This window comes from Typopeltis vanoorti, chromosome 14, assembly GCF_054136105.1.
Source record: "Typopeltis vanoorti isolate ZY-2024b chromosome 14, IOZ_Tvanoo_1.0, whole genome shotgun sequence".
Lineage (NCBI taxonomy): Eukaryota > Metazoa > Arthropoda > Arachnida > Uropygi > Thelyphonidae > Typopeltis > Typopeltis vanoorti.
In genome coordinates, this window is record NC_143562.1 from 69,487,612 (window position 1) to 69,507,704 (window position 20,093).

The window sequence follows — 20,093 nt, forward strand, 5'->3', positions numbered from 1 at the left end:
GGAAGGAAACACGCATCGCTATAATGTTTTTGTACACGTGCAAATGTTTCAATTCTCCCGCACTAGAAGTAAGCAGAATGAAAAAAAAAAAAAAAGAAAGTGATTGTAACACCCTCATTACAACCTTTGTATTAGACCTACTGCACTGCATTAACATTATTGAAACAAAAGGAAAATAATTGTTCTTTAATCACATGTGTACTTTATTCATGAAACACAACTACACTGGTTGGTAAACAATGTCGACATCAATGTATGGTATCGATTGCTGTTTTTTGCAGAATAACATATTGCAATAACTACACTCCCGACTAAGAAAATATGATCCACTAATAACACAAAATGGGAAGTCAATCCTTATTGGTAACTGGAAATAACGACTTAATATTGATACCAGATTCTTAAAAAAAAGCAATTCTTTCTTATGAGCTTCAAAACAAAGAAAATAATAGCGTACTTTTCGTAAATATACCAATGTTGAATTCATATCTTATTTGGAACCGGAGATACTATTGAGATTTAAAGTAAGTATAATTTTTAAGTAACACAGAATAATATATTTATTAGCAAATTCAGCTCTCGGTAAACAGATGATGACTATCTTTTTATTCTGAGAGCGGATTGTAAGATTTGTTTATCAGAATGTTTTTCTTAATTCTTAAGTAATGAAGAGAAACCATTTTAACTGCTGCTTGTAGCTCGTAATCAATTATACAATAGATTGTTGTATACTTCTCTTAGATGTATTGAAAATAAATCAAGTATTGCAATGAAACATTCGGTATAAAAAATAACCAAATTGAGGTATTGATTACAAAAGGTATTGGTTTCCTACTGTTCAGCAGTATTTCTTGGTAAGCAAAAAAAAATTAAAAGAAAACTACGGTTGTGTTTATAACTGAAGCGGAAAAATCGCATGTTTTCTAACTGAAGATAAATAACGAAAGATTATTATTTTATATAAACCCAGCATCCGCAGTAAAGAAAATTTTTATTTTATAACCTATAACATTTCTTGCTTCGTAGACAAGAAACATCTGCGTTTGCTTTCTATGAAACAAAGAATGATGAACGAAAGTAAACAAATATTTCTTATTTGTTGCTTTATAGTGTTGTGTCGTGATCGAATCTTTGAAACTTTAATAATACTCTGCTTACATAAATAATATTTTTAATGAAAATATTCTTGGTGTTTGAAATAACAACGAAAATAGGACTTTCATAAACGCCACACACACACACACACACACACACACACACACACACACACACACACACACACACACACACACACACACACACACACACACACACACACACACACAAATTTATAAGGAATATTTATGTATAAGTGGAAAATTCTGACTTTATTGACTAAGGAGTGATAAATGTTAGTTGATCTCCTTCTGAGTATAAAAACTGAATAGCACAGTCTATAATGTAATAGAGAGGATGAAAGGAGTTCGTTTGTGTTCTGATTGCAAGAGCGTTACCATAGTTATGCTCAGGGAGTCAACATTACTTTATCTTTCTTGTGTGGAGATGGACATGTCTGCTGGCAGCAAATTTTTAATTTGATTTTCATTGGAGGTAGATGTGTAGGTTAAGGATTACTCCATCATAAGAATTTCGTCTCTTTTCTGGTGGTTTAAGGGTGAATAGCCAATATGTCGATGGATGGCTTTTTATTGATTTTGTGAATTTCTCTTTGTTCCTATTTTGTTTCTACCTGTGACCGTTGGAAGTTGTTTTAGCGTTTCAGAGTTCGAATTTCTATTTAACAAAAATATTTTAAGATATAATAGAAACATTTTCATATTCTCCTCTCCCAAAGAAACTCGAACACTCTAAACGTAAAAAAATAACTATCGCATGCCAGTTAAAAAAATACAAATGTCAAGTAATATAGATAAAATATTGAAACTTATCCTCGCTCAAACTACACCAGCAAGGAAAGGTGTGAAATATAGATAATTAATAGACATTTTTGACTACCCTCTATATGGTAGCATGGAGAGAGAGAGAGAGAGAGAGAGAGAGAGAGAGAGAAGGAAAGAAAATCAAATCCTAAAGAATCGAATAAATCTACTTATCTTTGCCCAACATATAAATGTGTCTTCAGAAACGACACCAGTCACAGCAAAATCTCACTCGTGCTGGAGACGGGAAACCTTCCCGCATGTATAGATATATGCAAATAACATCTATTATCCACAATTCCATACAATACACGCCAACGTTTACTTCCTCCCCACCCGTAGTACTCTGTTACCCATAAAGCTACACCAACCTGTTCTTTCATGATCTTCGTTCATTTGCTAAATTGTTTACCCCTTCTCATTATCCTCTAAGAAAACAACAATTTCCATTTGAACTATGAAACAAAGACATTATATTCACATCCTATTGGAATTCCATGCCTCCACTGGAATCCTGTTTGGATTCCAGTGGAGGCATGGAAGGCTCTTGGGGAAGCGGTGAATGACCTGCTCTGGGACCTGTTCATGAAAGTTTTGCAACAGGAAAATATACCCGAGGAATGGAGGAAAAGTACTCTTGTCCCCCATCTACAATGGTAAAGCGGATGTACAAGACTGTAAGAATTGATGTCCCACACAAAGAAAATCCTAGAAAGGGTTCTTGATGGAAAACTGAGGAAGGAGCTAGAGATTGCAAAGGCGCAATTTAGCTTCATGCCTGGTCGATCGGCCAGAGATGCTATCTTTGGGGTACGACAGATGATGGAAAAGTTTCGAGTAGCAACGAGATCGACATCTTGTATTTATTGATCTGGAGAAAGCGTATGATAATGTGCCAAGGCAAGAAGTCTGGAGATGTCTGAGGGAGAAGATGGTAACGGAGAAATCTGTCAGGTTGGTGTAGGAAATGTACAGAAATGTGAAGACAAGTGTTCGAACCTGCCTGGGAGTGACAGAAAGTTTTCCAGTGACAATTGGCTTGCATGAAGTGTCTGCATTCAGTCCGTTCCTGTTTAATATTGGGATGACGGAGGAAGTGAGAGAAGACGCGCTTTGGACTATGTTGTATGCAGATGACATCGTGCTGTATGCAGAATCAAGAGTGAAGTGGCAGCCAAACTGGAAATTTGGAGGAAAGTACTGGAAGAGAGAGGTATAGGCAGAAGTAAGACCGAGTGTATTTGTTGCAAAGTAGATGGCAGCCAGGAGACAGATCTGGAGATGGAAGGAAATGTCACCAGGAAGGTAAGTGACTCTAGATACTTGGGTTCAACAACGAAAGAGGATGGTGCGGCTAAGAAGGAAGTGGGATTCTGAATATTAGCAGGATCAAGGAACTTGAGAGAGATAGCTGGAGTGCTATGTGATAAGAAGGTGCGATCAATCTAAAAGGCAATATTTACAGGACAGTAGTGACACCAACTATGACATATGCTTTGGAAACTGTGGCCGTGAGGAAAAATAATATCAGCAGGATAGAGATAGCGGAGATGAGAATGCTTAGGTGGATGTGCAGTGTGACCAGAAAGGATCATCTCAGAAATGACTATATAAGGGGAACGGTGAAAATGACAAACTTAGGAGCAAAGATAGAGGGAAGCAAGGTTGAGTTGGATTGGTCATGTGATGAGGAAGGAGGAAGAGTATGTGGGAAAAAAGATCATGCAGATGGATGTGCAGGGTAGAAGGAAGCACGGACGACCAAATAAGAGATGCAGGGATTGGTGGAGGAGACACCACAAACAGCGACCCTACTTAAGTGGGAAAAGCTGCAATAAAAGAAGAAGAAGATTGTAAATTAAATAAATTAAAAGTACCGTATATTGAAATCAATAAACATGTGTAACTCTCACACTGATTTGTCGTTATACTGTTACAAGTATAGATAAAAAAACTTAAAAATAAAATATCTAATCAAGAGAGAAGAATTTCATACACCAAAACAAAATCAATGACGAAGATAAATAATGTCTGCCTGATTATTAGCAAAATAATAAACTTGATAGCAAGTATTCATGAATTTCAATTAAAATATTCATAAAAAGTAAATTAAGAAAGAAAGGAAAATAAGAATCTCTCTGTTTAGAAGACAGGAGATTAAACACATATAGATAGCAAATCACTGAATATGATTTAACCAAATACTTGTTATCTTCAATTACTACTATCGTTAGTTTTAATTTTCTGCTAAATATCAAGTCAAATAGATTGCCTACTAATAAAATATTTAAGCTTCGAAGAGGATATTTGACTTCAGGATAAGGAGGCAATATCATGATCAGGACGATACCTAATGGTGTTATATGTATGCTAGTGGAAGGATTGTTGAAGGAGCTCTGCCTGTTTAGAGGAATGCAGATATTATTGGATTTACATCACTGTGGTTTGTAAAACAGTACTGATATTTTTATCCTCTAAACCAGAGACATGTAAACTTCATCTAATGTTATTTTAGGAGATCATCCGGCAAATTATGAAACATTCGTTATAATGTTGTTTGCATCAGATATCTTAAAAGAATTGAGAATAGTGTCTTATCTATAATAATAAAACTGTATTCAGAGCAGAACTGTGAGCTTTTAGAAACTAATTTGTGCCCATCTGGGTAATTATCCGTTTCGTTTAAGAGACCATTTCGAACTTAGGTGAATACTAATGGATTAAGGTCCAGGAACTAAGAACACTGGGTTTACCTAAATTATAAAAAAATAAAAAACCAATGAGCTAACTCCTTTCATTCCCTTATAGGGATTTGGCAAGATAGCTGGCCCATGTCTATCACTAATTATAGCAGCCACTGATGAAGATGCTGGCAAACACGTGCAGCCATCTCTTGGTACCTAGCCCTAACAAGATATGCCAATGCCTGAAATAATGTGGGTACCACGGCCGATTATCTTGAGTTTACAGGATGAAAATCCCGAGTTTCTGGGAGAAAAAACCCACTTGCCCGTGACAGAGATAGACTAACTCCGGAATCGGTAACAGGTTTAATTAAAATCCCTTTAGTCGGTAACTGGACTTGAATTTAAGTGAAACTTCGAGGGACCAAACGCAAAGGACGCAAGAGTCACTTCCACTGAGCTACACAGGCCTCTTACCTAAACTACTGCAATTAGAAGCTATGTTTACTGGATCAGAGCTTTTAATATATAACTTATATGGTAAAATATGGTGCCATTATATGCAATAGTACTCTCATTGTGAAATTCACGGGTATTAGCTCATTCTTCATAAAGATTTTTATACAATTAGAGACTCCTATTATGCAAGAAACATGTTCATGTGCAAGTACACATTACGAAGTGCCACCAGTCCACCCATCGTTTTATATGACACTGGTTTGCATCTCACTAAAGACGCATATGATACAGCACATTCTATTGGTGAAAATATGAACTAAACGTTTCCCATGCCAAAAATAATTCCCCTCCTCACTATTCACTTTCGTGCAAGCTGCACTCTACTACACCAAATATTCCGAATTTTCTAAGTTATTGAAATATTTACAAATGTATGGACACCTGTTTGATTTTAAAACATTTGGATGACATTATTGCATTGGTTTTTGTATGATAGGGGATTTATTTTGTAATATCTCCAATGGTGCACATAGTAAACTGGTCTTCATATGATGACATGCAATTCGCAATGGAGCACATAGTGAATTTAATGAATTTATCTGACTGTACCAAATGAAATTTGATACAGTCAGATAAATATCCTATAATTTATATTTGTGTTAATATGAGTGGTGCAATAAATTATTTTCATAGGGAACCAATTGCATCTCATCATATGAAGACTAGTTCACTATCTGCTCCATTGGAGATATTACAAAAGCCATTCCTATGATACAAAAACCAATGTATTAATATCATGCAAAATGTTTTAAAATCAAAGAATATACAAATAAATTTATTACAATAATCAGATATGTGTGAATTACATTCAGGCATATCTGATTAATGAAGACAAAAAATAAAATTAAGGTTGGTTTTCTATTGAAAGCGGGTTTTTAATATTTCAAGAAAATCGAACATGGGGCACACACTATTTCAGATAATGACATATGATGAGAGGATTGGTGACTACGAGATTGTACTGGGTTTATACTATATCCCATTCACCATATTTCATTAAAAATTATTGGTAATTTAATTATGTGGCCCATCTTGAACATGTTTAAAAAAATACTTATAGAACTTTATTATCCTGAGTTTTACATTAGTACTATAAATTTGTGATTGTCTGTGCCGAGATAAATAAAAATATGTTTTGTTAATGCGAGCGTATTAATCGTTTCTTATTTGATGCTAACATGCTGAAGTAAGTAAATTGAAGTATAGGAATGCTGGAGTAAAAATCGGGGAATTCTAAATCTACTGCCATTACCTTCTTGTTTTTAGCAGGCTAGTAGTATTGGGATCACTTCTGACAAGATCAAGATCAAGATCAAGATAAGGTAAGGAATCGTGACCTTATTGGTTGAAAGATGGTTGTCATGATTGTGATTGTGACGTTTTCATTTCAAGATAGTTCCATACGTGAACAAAATATGCAACGTAACGTCACCCACACATATGTTCCCAAAATAATTCCAAACATTCCAACCTCATGACGTCACACACAAAATGACGACCATCATCTTATCAAACAATGACGTCATGATTCCTTATCTTATCTTGATCTTGTCAGAATTGACCCCAACTACTCAGCATTTTTATAGCTGATGTAAAAGTTGTGTATTGTGATTCAGCTTGTGATTTAATCATCTTAAAAATCACATATAGAGACTTGTGATTCATGTCTAATTTGATTCGCTTATGTGAACAATAGAAAGGAAGTTGTTCTGTAATTGTTAACTCAATGAAATATATCGAAGAGACATTTCAGATATATGCACTCAAATACTTTTTATTAGTTCTTGATTGATAGTATTTAAAAATTAGAGAACATTATATTACAAGAAACTATAAGAAAAATAATATCCTTATTCATTTTCACAACCAACTAACTCAGATCATTTTACAGCATTACTTTTCTTCAATTCGAATGTTCAGTACAAAGCCCCTTTTCTGCAAAGCACTTCTATTAAATAAAAAAAATTAATTAAACAAATTAAGCAGTCAATTATTATTAAAATATTTGTCTAAATTTATTAGATTTTAATCGTTCACTTATGATTACTTTGAAAAAAAAAACCTGAATAAACTAATACGAAATATCATTTACTGATATGAAATGTGTCTTCTCATCGTGTTCTTTAATATGTAATGGAGTATAAATTTCTTAAAATGGCCAGATTAGCAGGCTAGCGAAACTAATTTTAAAAAGGAGAGCAAACAATTGATCTTACTTCAAAGTGAAAAATAGAACAATCTGAAAGCATGATACTGTTTTGTAAATGAGAATACACATTATTTGCAGTTAAACATCCAACTGCGCACATCAGTTATAGCTTTATTCAAATTCAACTGTTCTAAGTTACATTATAAGTGCCAGAATTTTAGCAATAAAATGATATGGTCTTGCACCACAGAAAAGAGATATATGTTACACACTTGATGAAAATATTATCATGTGTTGATTATTTCACTTATCTTCTATTTTATACTATCATAAAAATCAAAATTAAATAAAAAAGTAAGAAATATGGAATAAAAATCCATACTTACTTTAAATGAGTTGTTTATTTCCTTAAAATTCCCACCATGTTTCTAAAAAAGGACAGGTTAATGAATAAATAGAAAATAATTGTCTCCAATTTCATAAAAACAGTTCAAATTATTTTTATGCCACTGATTGATAAATATTGTCAAAAAATTTAAACTTTTTTTCACTTTGTTTTTATTTATATTAAGTATCTATGCCAATTACAAATATACTATTTCAGTCTGCCTATCTGTTTCGGAAGGAAGGTTATTTTATAACCATTGACTGATAAATTCACTAGTTATAAAAGTTCGGGATTTGAACACTTTAAGTTGGAATTAAGTTCAATGAGTTCGATGTACATGAATTAAAATTAATGTATAAATGTTATATACTTTGACAGATTTGAAACACACGATAGCAAATATAAGATGATTTTACAATTGCTCATTATGGCAATATCCTGATATAAGACAGTTTTCATGAATTATTAATTTATGAATTTACATGGTAATAAAATTCTTACCGTTACGCAATCGGAAATCTGCAAAACAAGAGAAAGTTTTAATCAGTTATGGTAATGATCTTTTAAACTACGTTGCAAAGTCATTTTAGTAATGCTGACAAAAATTAACATTTTAAATATTACTAGAGATGTTTAATAATATACACACGCACACACACTCTGTTCTCCTCAAATTAATGTTCCATCTAACACACACACACACACACACACACACACACACACACACACACACACACACACACACACACACACACACACACACACACACACACACACACACACACACACACACACACACACACACACACACACACACACACACACTCTGTTCTCCTCAAATTAATGTTCCATCTAACACACACACACACACACACACACACACACACACACATGCACACTCATCAGTAAACTTCCATCTCAGTCGTCACCTACAATCCACACAGAGTTGATGTCCTTATAAGTTTTTCGTTCTCTCGTGTATGGGACCAATATACTATATGTATGATCTGCAATTGCTGATATGAGACGCTGCAGTTCTTTTCTAAAATCAATAAATTAGTAGCAGTATGATGTGTGTGTGCAATTAAAAAGCAGATGATTATGACAACTTGAATAGTCAGATTTCAGCAGAGCGATGGCATATGAATTTGGAGAGGATCAATATTGGTCCAGCATAGGAGGTGATCAAATGTTTTATGATGAAAGATATATTAAAATGTATACGAGGATCTGAAGGATTTGACATGTAGACATCATGGACGAATAGCAGTATTAATCTGGAGTCGCAGGCAAAGAAGCAGTTGTGGTGGAATGTATAGAAAAAGATGATCAATATTATGACTCAAGATGATTAAAGAAGCATGACCAAAACTGATTATGAGAGGTATCTAGCTGATGAGTAAAAAGGAAGAATAAAAATAAACTACAGTAAACTGATCAGGTCAGAGATTGTGGCATGGTTGTAGAAAAGCAGTTAAATTTTGAAGGGCATATTGTTAATGTAGTAGCCTAAACATCCCATCAAATTTCTTGGTTGCAGAATTGCAGAACACCCTGGCATGCATGGAATGGATTTCATTTATGCATGACATTAATCATGCTACATCTGGATTACTGAGCCCATATCTGGACACCCGGATTCTACAAAGATGAAGAACTGTTGAGCGGATTATGAGAATAGATTAATTGTTCTATGTCCTCAAAAATCCCGCTGATTGAAGCATAAAAGTTATTAACTGCGATTTGCAGTTAATAACTTTTATGGTTCAATTGCAGTTAAAGATAATGTATCTTTCGCGACAAATCTTCTCAGTACATTGAGATATCTAGAAATATAATAATAATAATAATAATAATAATAATAATAATAATAATAATAATAATAATAATAATAATAATGCCTCCGTAGGAACACGGCGTTATCGTGGCGGTGGGGCTTGCGTGCTTCAGTGATGATCAGAGCCATTCTGGCGGTAGCATAGCCATTAGTGCCACCCGTGTCAGATAGGTCTCAACTGAGTAGCCAGACTAACCGTGTTCGATCCTCCATCGTAATGTTGAAAAGGAAGAAGAGATCCCTACCGGATCAGTCGATGCCTGGGCCATTGAGGACTGCGTCAGATGTTGGGGATCCTGAGCATCAAGAGACAAGTGGGGTACAGGATCCAGCTCTCCATGGTGGGCAATCAGGGAAGGAAGCTGAGATATGACTGGAAGAAACCAAACGTAAAAAATTCACTGTAGAAGAAAACAGAGAAGTTATGAAATGTTTTTACAGATCAACATTAGAAAAACGAGGTTAGAGAAAGCGTACGGATGTAATGTGGAAACAAAAATTCCTAAAATCTGCAATAACAGAAGAAAGACTTATGGGCCAAAAGAATTTCATTTTCCCTAACAAAATATTTACTGAACTTGAGGTGCAAGCGTTACGTAATAAACCAACAACTCCAATAACAGCAGATCATCAGAAGGTAGCAATATCAAACTTGAATTCAACTTAGCACACATCAAGCTGACGACATACTTCAGAATATTTTGACAGTAGTGCAGTGGGAAATGAAGTTAGGGATATTGGAACATGTGAACTGCATAAATGACGGTATAAGGCAATCACCATTAAATTCTTTACAAAACTCTAAGCTAAAACAGCTCCTCTTAGATGGAAATGCTGTACTTGAAACCATCACAACAAACAGCATAAAGGGCACAAATCAGCTCCTATACAGCATAGCCTATATCATTTCAGTGAAGCTTGGTTGCAATCCGAAAGAGCAAAAGCCGAGGATAAAACAGTCTTCATCATGGAAAATCCGGTTAGAACGAAAGGTCAAAAAACTTCGAGCTGATCTAAGTAACTTAAAGAGTTTTAAAGAAGGACAGCTGAAAAATAATGACATCAGAAACAAACTGATTAACACATATAATTGGCAGCCAGAACAACTGTTGAAATTACCGAAGAGATAAAACAAAGAATTACAGCAGCAGCACAGAAAATGAAAAGATATGAAACAAGAATAAATCAATATGTACAAAATATGCTATTTCGAAAGAAACCAACGTCAGTTCTTTCAGTGGCTCCAGAGAAATACAAATGCAAACCATCATTCACCAGGAAATGAAGAAATACTCAAATTTTTTAAGTCAATCTGGATAATCCTATTAAACACAATAAAGACGCTTCATGGATTAAGGAAATATAATCAGAAAAGAAACAAAAACAAATGCAAAAAAATGCCATTATGATGACTAAAGAAATGCTCGAGCTAGAAAATTAAAAAACTAGATTGCACCTGGTAAATAAGAACTACACGGATTTTGGTTAAACATCTAACCAGTCTACTTGATCAAATGGCAAAACAATTTAATTATTTGTTGCAGTCAGGCACACTGGAAGACTGGATAATATCTGGGCGCACTTTTCTCTTCATGAAAGATAAGGATACGATAAGGGTGCAGACACAAGTAACTATCGTCCAATAGCATGCCTATCAACTATGTTTAAGCTGTTCACTGCAATCGTAGCAAATTACATTCACCAGTACTTATCAGGTAATCAGATTTACCCGATCTGACAAAAAGGCAATTTTCAAAAATCTAGAGGAACTAAAGACCAGATCCTTATTAATAAAATGATTCTCAGAAACTCAAAAAGACGAAAAACGAACTTAAATATGGGATGGATAGAATACAGGAAAGCATTCGATTCTCTCCCACACTCCTGGATCCTAACATCACTAAAGATATTTGGAATTAGCAAAAACATATGTTCTTTGCTGGCTGCTGTTACGAAATCATGGAAAACAACATTAATTGTGATTAAATATCAGCATTAAACGTGGAATTTTCCAAGGTTATTCCTTGTCACCATTGCTCTTTAACATTTCTTTGATACCTTTGTCTCTGATTCTGAAGAAAACAAAACTCATCATCATCATCAAATTTCTGCCATGTGCCCTCAACGGGTGTACAGGATATGATAGTACAATATGAATAATTTACATCAGTACTAACTTCTTATCTACAATTTTCCTCCAAATCAGTCTGTTACTTGCCAAGTCTCCAACATTATCAGATCTTATATTTTTATTGTCTAAGGCACTTTGCACCATATCAATCCACCTATATCTTAGTCTTCCTCTGGGTCGTTTTTCTGTCAACCTTGCAGAGAACACTTGTTTTGCTAATCTTTCATATCCCATTCTATTTAATTGACTATACCACCTGAGATTAGCTCTGATAATGCATTCCTGGATGCTGACAATGTTAAGTTCTTTCCTGATATCTTCGTTTTTAATATGATATTGCCATTGATGCCATCTGTTCACGCCTCTTATCTTTCTGAGGACTCTCATATCTGCGGTCTCTAGTCTTTGGTCAAATGTTTTACTTCTGACCCAGCTCTGAGATCCATAAGTTAAGACTGGTTTGAACAGTCTATTAGTGTTCCGACTAATTTCTCTTTTATTCCATATGAATTTATCCAGTTGACTTCCTACCATACTAGCTTTGATGATTCTGTTGTCTATTTCCATATTTAATTTACCATCTTCACTAAATATAAAGCCTAAGTAGCTGAAATGTTTTACTTGTTCCACAGGTTCTCCGTTAAAAACGCAGTTGACTTATTCAACAATTCTGCCTATTTTCAATGTTTTGTCTTTTTATTGCGGACCTTCATACCATATCTATTACAACAGTTTCAATTTGGTCAGGGAATCTTGCAGATTTGTAGCGGATTTATTTAGTATAACATCGTCTGCATAAAGCAACTGGCCTTAACATCTCCAATTTTGATATCATGTTTAATACCAATTTTCTTCATAATGTGATACATATAGATAAGGAATAACAGAGGGGATAATGTACATCCTTGTCTCACACCAGATTTAACATTAATCCATCTGTCTGTACTTCCTTAAATTCTAACTACTGATATACAACTCAAATAAAGGGTAAGTATTGCTTGATATAATGCTCCATTGACACCATATAACTGAAGTGTATTGAATAGCTTCTCTCTTGGCACCGTGTCATATGCCTTTTCCAGATCGACAACACTTAAGTATATATCTTTGTTATATTCCCATGCTTTCTCAACTATCTGTCGAAAAGTGAAGATCTGATCCTCATAGCCTATATTTGGCCTGAATCCAGCTTGTTCTTCACCAAGCTTTTCTTCCACAATTCATCTCAACCGTTTCTCAAGTATACTTGCATATATCTTACCAGGAACACTCAGTAATGATATGCCTCTGTAATTCTCACATTCGGTTTTATTTCCCTTTTTATATATGGGTACTATGAGAGCTCTACTCCAATCATCGGGAATTCGTCCCTCTGTCCAGGCTTGCTGAAATGTGCAGAGCAGCCACTGTAAGACTTTTATAGCACAATATGTCAGCATTTCTGGCCGAATATCATCTACGCCTGCTGCCTTTCCACATTTCAGGCTTTTCGTTCTTCAAGTATGGATATGTATTCCTGACTCCACGCCTATTGAGTGTTTTTTGCCACTGTGCTATCACTGCTTGTTTCATTTAGCAATTTTTCGAAGTAATTACTCCATACTTCGAGGATATATTTTTCTCCCATTTTCATGTCACCTTTATCATCTCTAACTCCTTTTACAACACTCTTTCTTCCATTTCTAAGCTTCTTCAACAACCTCCGCAATATCTTCCCACCGTCTTGATATTTATTTTCTATGTTGTTGCCAAAGTCCTCCCATCACTTTTGTTTAGCTAGTTTTACACACTGATTAGCTTTCTTACATTTGGCACTGCATTCTCTAAGAACACAAGCTGACTTATTTTCCAGGAACTGTTGATATGCTTTCTTCTTTTCCTTCACTGCTTCTTTAACTTCCTGTGTCAGCCATGGAGTTCTGATTTTTCTATCCTTGCAGGCAACCTCACCACTTTATTCTCTGGATGAATCAATCAGTATTTTCTTCAAGGCTTGCCACTGAATCTTCAACGTTTGGTTGCTGTTCTGAACCTCTTTCATTTTTTCTTGAATAATCTTTGTGTATTTTAGTCTACAGCTCACATCTGAGAGCTGCTCAACTTTATTCGCTTATAATCTTTCTTACATCTTATTATTTTCAATACGAAATTCAATTTTATCCTGCTCGAGTCTAAATGGTGATCACTTCAAATTTCAAATTCTCTGTGCAATCTGGTGTCCTGCACCAGGAAGAAAACATCACTGTTAACAATAACATAGTCAATGAGACTTTGCTTATTCCTTGCCTCTTCTCTCCATGTGAATTTGTGCACATTTGCATGTTGGAACATGGTGTTAGTAATAACCAGTCCATGTCTTGAGCAGAAATCCAACAGGTATTTGCCATTATTATTAGCTTTGTTATTTTGTCCAAAATTTCCCAAAATATTTTTGTATGTCTGACAATCATTTCCTACTCTGCTATTAAGATCCCCAAAAAGGACAAACTTTTCCTTTTTCATTGTGTCAGTTGCTTTCTTTAAAGCCTGAAAAAATTCCTCAACTTCTACCTTAACATAACGTTCTGAGGGACTATAGGCACAAATACAGGGTGTTCGGGATAAATTTGACATATTTATAATTAATTATATTTTTCCGTAAGTTACATGTATTAACACACACTTCTCTTCATTTAAAAGTTTGGACCCTTCTTCATTCACATACAAGATGTCAGAAAGGATGGATAGCTGTAACCCACCTTAATCATGGAAGAGAATAACTTGTATCATGATGATTCGTGCCCGCCATCAAAATAAGGATATTATGACTGCTGCCCAATGCTCCCTGAATACAGTAAAAACAATCAGGCATGAACTAGAGACTTGCAATGGTGACTACGAGGATGTAGCAAGAAGAAAGATCCCTAGCAGACGATCTGATTGCGTTCGTACAGCAGAATTCCTCGCAAATCTGCAGGAACAGGTGTTGAAGAACCCTGGCATTGGAATTCGGGCTTTGTTCGTGGAGTTGCTAACTGTAGTCAAGCCCTGGATGACAAGGGTAGGCAATGGTAGGCCGTATGTATGGCAGCAGGATTCGGCCCCTTGCCACACCTCTGGGAAAAGTCAAAAATGGTTGTCTGAAAATTTCTACGACTTCACCAGTCCAAATGTTTGGCCTCCAAACTCCCCAGACCTTAACCCCATGGATTATTTTGTATGGGGCGCAGTTGAAAAAGACACCAATCGCACTTCCAGTAATACAAAAGCCCAGTTAATGGATAAAATTAAAACAGTTTTTGCGGCCCTTCCCAGGGAGACTGTAGCATCAGCTTGTTCGAGGTTCCGAAGCAGAATTGAAGCTGTGATCGATGCTAATGGTGGTTATTTTGAGTAAATCTTGTTGATAGTATTGTAATTAACTCTGCCTGTAATGTTTTTTTGTCAATTCATTAAATTTAATAGATACAAAGAAGATTTTCTTTTTCCTTACGAAACTGTCAAATTTATCCCGAACACCCTGTAAGTCTCATTGTCCAGTTACGCATTCTCATATTTGCCCACGTCACTCTACTTGAGACTGCCTGCCATTCAAGAAGATTAGCCTCATGTTTAGTTTTGAATACTATGAATATTCCTTCTTTTCCTTGATTGTCATTGCCTGAATATAATATTTTGTATTTACTGCTCAGAAAGATCTTACCAATTGTTGTTTTTTTTTTGTTTCAGTCACTCCCGTTATGTCGATATAATTCCTCTGGTACTTGTCTAATTCCTCACCATTTCTTTGCCATTCGGACTTCTTATGTTGGTAGTACCGATCATTAACTCTGGTGATGTTGAGTTGGGGTGTGTTTTTAGATATGTTCCAGTAGTTGACTTTTCGCTGTTTGCACTGGTAACCTGGAGAAAACAACAGGGGCCTTGTTCAACAGGGCGACGTCCCAGTCGGTATGAAATTTTTTCATGTTGTATCATCATTTCGTATTTTGGTTTAAGCCAATACGAATACAAATTGGTCTGGTAAATCCCAAATTGGCAGCCCATCCTCGTTCGTTCAATATCCAGGTAGATACCCAACGGTACACCAGGAGATGATGAGGATTGGACATAAGGTCAGAAGCCTTGGTCGGTTCTATACATTCCTTTGAAGACTATGTGTAGGTCTCGTCTCAGTAATATAGCTTTGACCATTAAGCACCCCCTCAAAACTTGAATATGACAACAAAACTTAGATATGAAATTCCTAAATGTAATATTAAAATTTCTCACCTGTTTTATATGGATGACTTGAAGTTATATGGAAAATCGGCACAACAAATAGATTTTTTATTGAACACAGTTCGCATTTTCAGTCAGGACATCAAAATGGAATTAGGTTTAGAAAATTCGCAATTTTATCTATTAAACGAGGAAAAATTAATGACACTAGCAGTTTTCATTTTGATCAAAGAAATATATAATAGCAATTTCAGCTGACGAACACTATAAATTCTGAGGAATATTAGAAGCCAATGATATTCTCCACTCGAAAGTTAAACAACAGTCGGCATCAGAATACCAAAAGAGTTAGACATATTCTGAAAACAAAACTAAATGGATTCAACAAAATTAGATTTTGCAATGAATTCTTGGGCTATACCAGTGATCCGACACACAGCTGACATAATAGATTGGACAAAAGAAGACCTGGACAAACCGGACCGCTAAACTAGAAAACTAATGACTATGCATCATGCATTATATCCACGAAGTGATGTTGAACCGGTGGCACCTACCGAGAAGAATAGGTGGATGGGGTCTGCTGTGAGACAGACTTTGGAAGAAGAAGAAATTGGTTTAAAAAATTTCATCGACAATAGCTTTCAGCCAATTCTTCAAGCAATTACAAAGTATGGCCTAAAATCAAAAGGAAACAAATCCAATTAAAAAAGAAACAACAAAATAACAGATATGTACGCTGGAAACCCTTGCATGGCTAATTTCTACTAGATACTGAGGACAAAATTGACGTGAACAAGGCATGGAAATGGCAACAATACGGATATATTAAAAAAGAAACAGGATTTATTCTAGCAGCTGGAGAACAGGCATCACAAACTAATGCAATCAATGCAAAAATTTTCAACATCGATAATAACAGCAAATGCAGATTATGCAATCAGAAAGATGAGACTGTAGAACATCTAATCTGTGCCTGTGGTATTATCAGTATAATCATATACTGAATCAGTGGCGGTATTTATAATCAAACTGATTACAAATACCGCCATGATCAAGTGGCCAAAAAAGTTCATTGGCATGTATGCAAAAAAGTTGACATTCCTACTTCTGATAAAATTCAGACTGCATTGGAAGACGAAGTAGCAAAAATTCTCTGGGACTTTAGAATACCAACTGATCAGCATTTTGAACACAATAGACCTGACATCCCAATTATCGAACATCGACATGTTTGAATTATTGATATCGCAGTACCCAGTGATAACAAAATTAACAACAAAGAACTGGAAAAAAAATACTAAATATCGAGATCTGGCAATCGAAGTTGGCGGACTGTGGCTTAAACATACTAAAGTCATCCCAATAGTTATCGGTGCACTTGGTGCAACTTCAAAGAAGCTATCCAACTATTTACAGCAATTAAACATCAATAAAGTGACCCTATATTACATACAAAAAACAGCATTATTTGGAACAGTCCATATTTTACTTCGCTACCTGACGCACTACTGTTAGATTCTTGGGTAGAATCTGAATTGTTTTGTATCACCAGTCAAATTTTTTTATATGATATCTTGTTTTGACTGTGTATCAGTTATGTCAATAAAATAATAATAATAATTTTAATCAGCACAATTCACAAGCTCGTTCCATTCTGAAATTCTACGAAGGCACCATAAAATAATAAGTAACTTACCTTTGATATATGTTTCTCATATCCTTGGCAGACAACATCCACAGATATTGCTTCTAGTTTTTTGCATGAATCATCACTTAGTTTATTATATTCATGACAATCTTTGTACTTTTCTCTTTCCTGTAAATTAACATTTGCTCGTATGAAAGCGGGCTAGAAATATTACATTTTTCGCTATTCATTACAAAACAACATATAAAATGGTATATCTGATATACTAAATTATCTACATGAAATATAGTAACAATAGATTAGTTTTTAAAATTTCTGAACATGTTATAAGTCATTATCTGTATAATACAAAGCAGGATGACTGCAAATCACGAGGAATCATTACTTCAGTCATATTGCTTAATTAGGGCATATTTGAAAAAACTGTGAATTGTATATAAAACATTGTCAATAAAGAAACATTAACACATGGATCAAAAGAAGAGCAAGAGTCTGAGAAAATCAACTTCATATCCTTCCCTCTTATTCACATCCCTATGTTCACTTTTGAAGATCCATATCTTAAGGAGAAATGAAAAGTTATAGCGAAAAACAGAGTTATTTTTGTAAGGAATGCGTAAGGAAGTTCTTTCCTAAGTTCACTGTGTAAATTATGGATAATATCATTGGAAATAATAAGAAAAATTAATATATACCTTAACTTCTAGTGTAAATAGAAGGTATCACAGCAACAATACTTAGTTCAGTTGGAGACGTTGATTGAAATCCCGTCTAGTATGCAAGGAACCTCTACAAATGCTCTTGAACCAAACGGAAGTTAGCTAACAGGTTGGAGATTGAATAGTTTTAACTCATTGAATCTTGTATTTTTTATGTTGCCTATCAGGAATAAATGTGAAATGAACGCACTCAATTAGGGATATATTAGTTTAACGTATCAAGTAATTAGCAAGATACATTGACTTTAAACGTCCCTTCTTTCTTTTCCTTAATTCCAATCAAACCTAAAAACAAAAGATGCTTTTTGGACTCTTTATTTGTCTTTGCATCTAACAACCAACGATAATCATCTGCTTTATTCTGGAGTAAGATAGATGCAGGAAGAATTTGTCGGATTAATCGGCCTTCTAGATCTAATTGGATTATATTTTCCTAAAATTTCATTCAAGTATTTGTTGAGATCTTTTGCAAGCATTTGTACTTGTACCAATAATATAACTGACATAGTGGAATCATAGTTATTCACCGAAACAAAATTATGGCTCTTATCAACCTATTGACCGATGCCCTCATCTAATTCATGTCTAACATGACGAAGTTCTTGTAAAGTGCCCCACTTAGAGGAATATTTGTATATATTCTACCGATCCGTATCCCCATCATAACTCCCCCCTATACATCCTCATTATACCTCCACCCATATATCTTCATTATGTAATTATTGCGTGCCACTTGGCATCTCCAAAGACTTAAGGCAGATATGATTCTCTATTGATTATCTTCCCCGCTGTGATTGAGATTTTTCAACATTTGCTAATTTTGCCCCATTATGCGTGGATTTCTCTGTTTCGAATTCTTCACCAATATTCTGGTGTTAGGACTCTATTTTATTGTTTATTCCTTTTACTTCTAAAGTCAGTCCCAATACATAATTTCTATGCATCACGTTTTATAGAAACATATGTGCTTAGCATTACGATATATTAAAAAAAAAAAGAAAACAGTATTTAAATTACGGGGATATTAAATTCCACATTGTTTCAAAACCGAATAAGAAACTCGAAGATCGGAATCGAAGAGTTTCATGCCGAATATAGTAAACTATAAAAGTATCGACAAATACTAGCCTAAGCCAGAGCACTAAGCCTAAGCACAAACAAGGCCAACTCGTAGCAAAGTTGGGTAAAGTTCTGATAACTATTCTTAATATTTCCCATAATGTAAAACACCATAATGTATGATGTTGTATATTATGGTGGGAGGTCACTACCCAGACCTATTGGCTCTTTATATTTAAGTACAAAAAAAAACAGTTTAAAACATGCACAAGAAATCAGAATTTATTACAACTCCTAAATATTTTTCTCATTATAACATGAACATTATTCAGAAAGAGAACAAAATAATTGTTTAATAAAGATTAATTGATTCATCTGTTCTTGCCTTGTGTTTATCCGTTTTCCTGTTCAGGTTCACTTTGCTGATTGGGAGAGACTCACTGTTCTGCTAGGATGAGTATCGAACAACACCAAGATTACATAAGATTTCTAGAGTCAGTGGGTTCAGGCTTTCTTCATGACAATTACGCTAGTGTAGAGTTGAGTGGTATCAGACATAAATTGTATACTCTAATCGATTTAAATTCGATCGTCAATTACTTGAAACGTGTTAAACCCTAAGTCATCGGCCTAATCTTAAACAAGCACACAGCGTGTCTATCTCAATGTTTTTGAGAAGTAATAGCCATAAACTGTTCATTATTTAATTATTTTATTATTTAGTAATATGTAGTTTATTTATAAACTACATATTACTAAATTTTTAATAAATATTTACTAAATTTTTTACTAAATATTTACTAAATTTTTAATATTTTATTTATATAATTTTAAAAC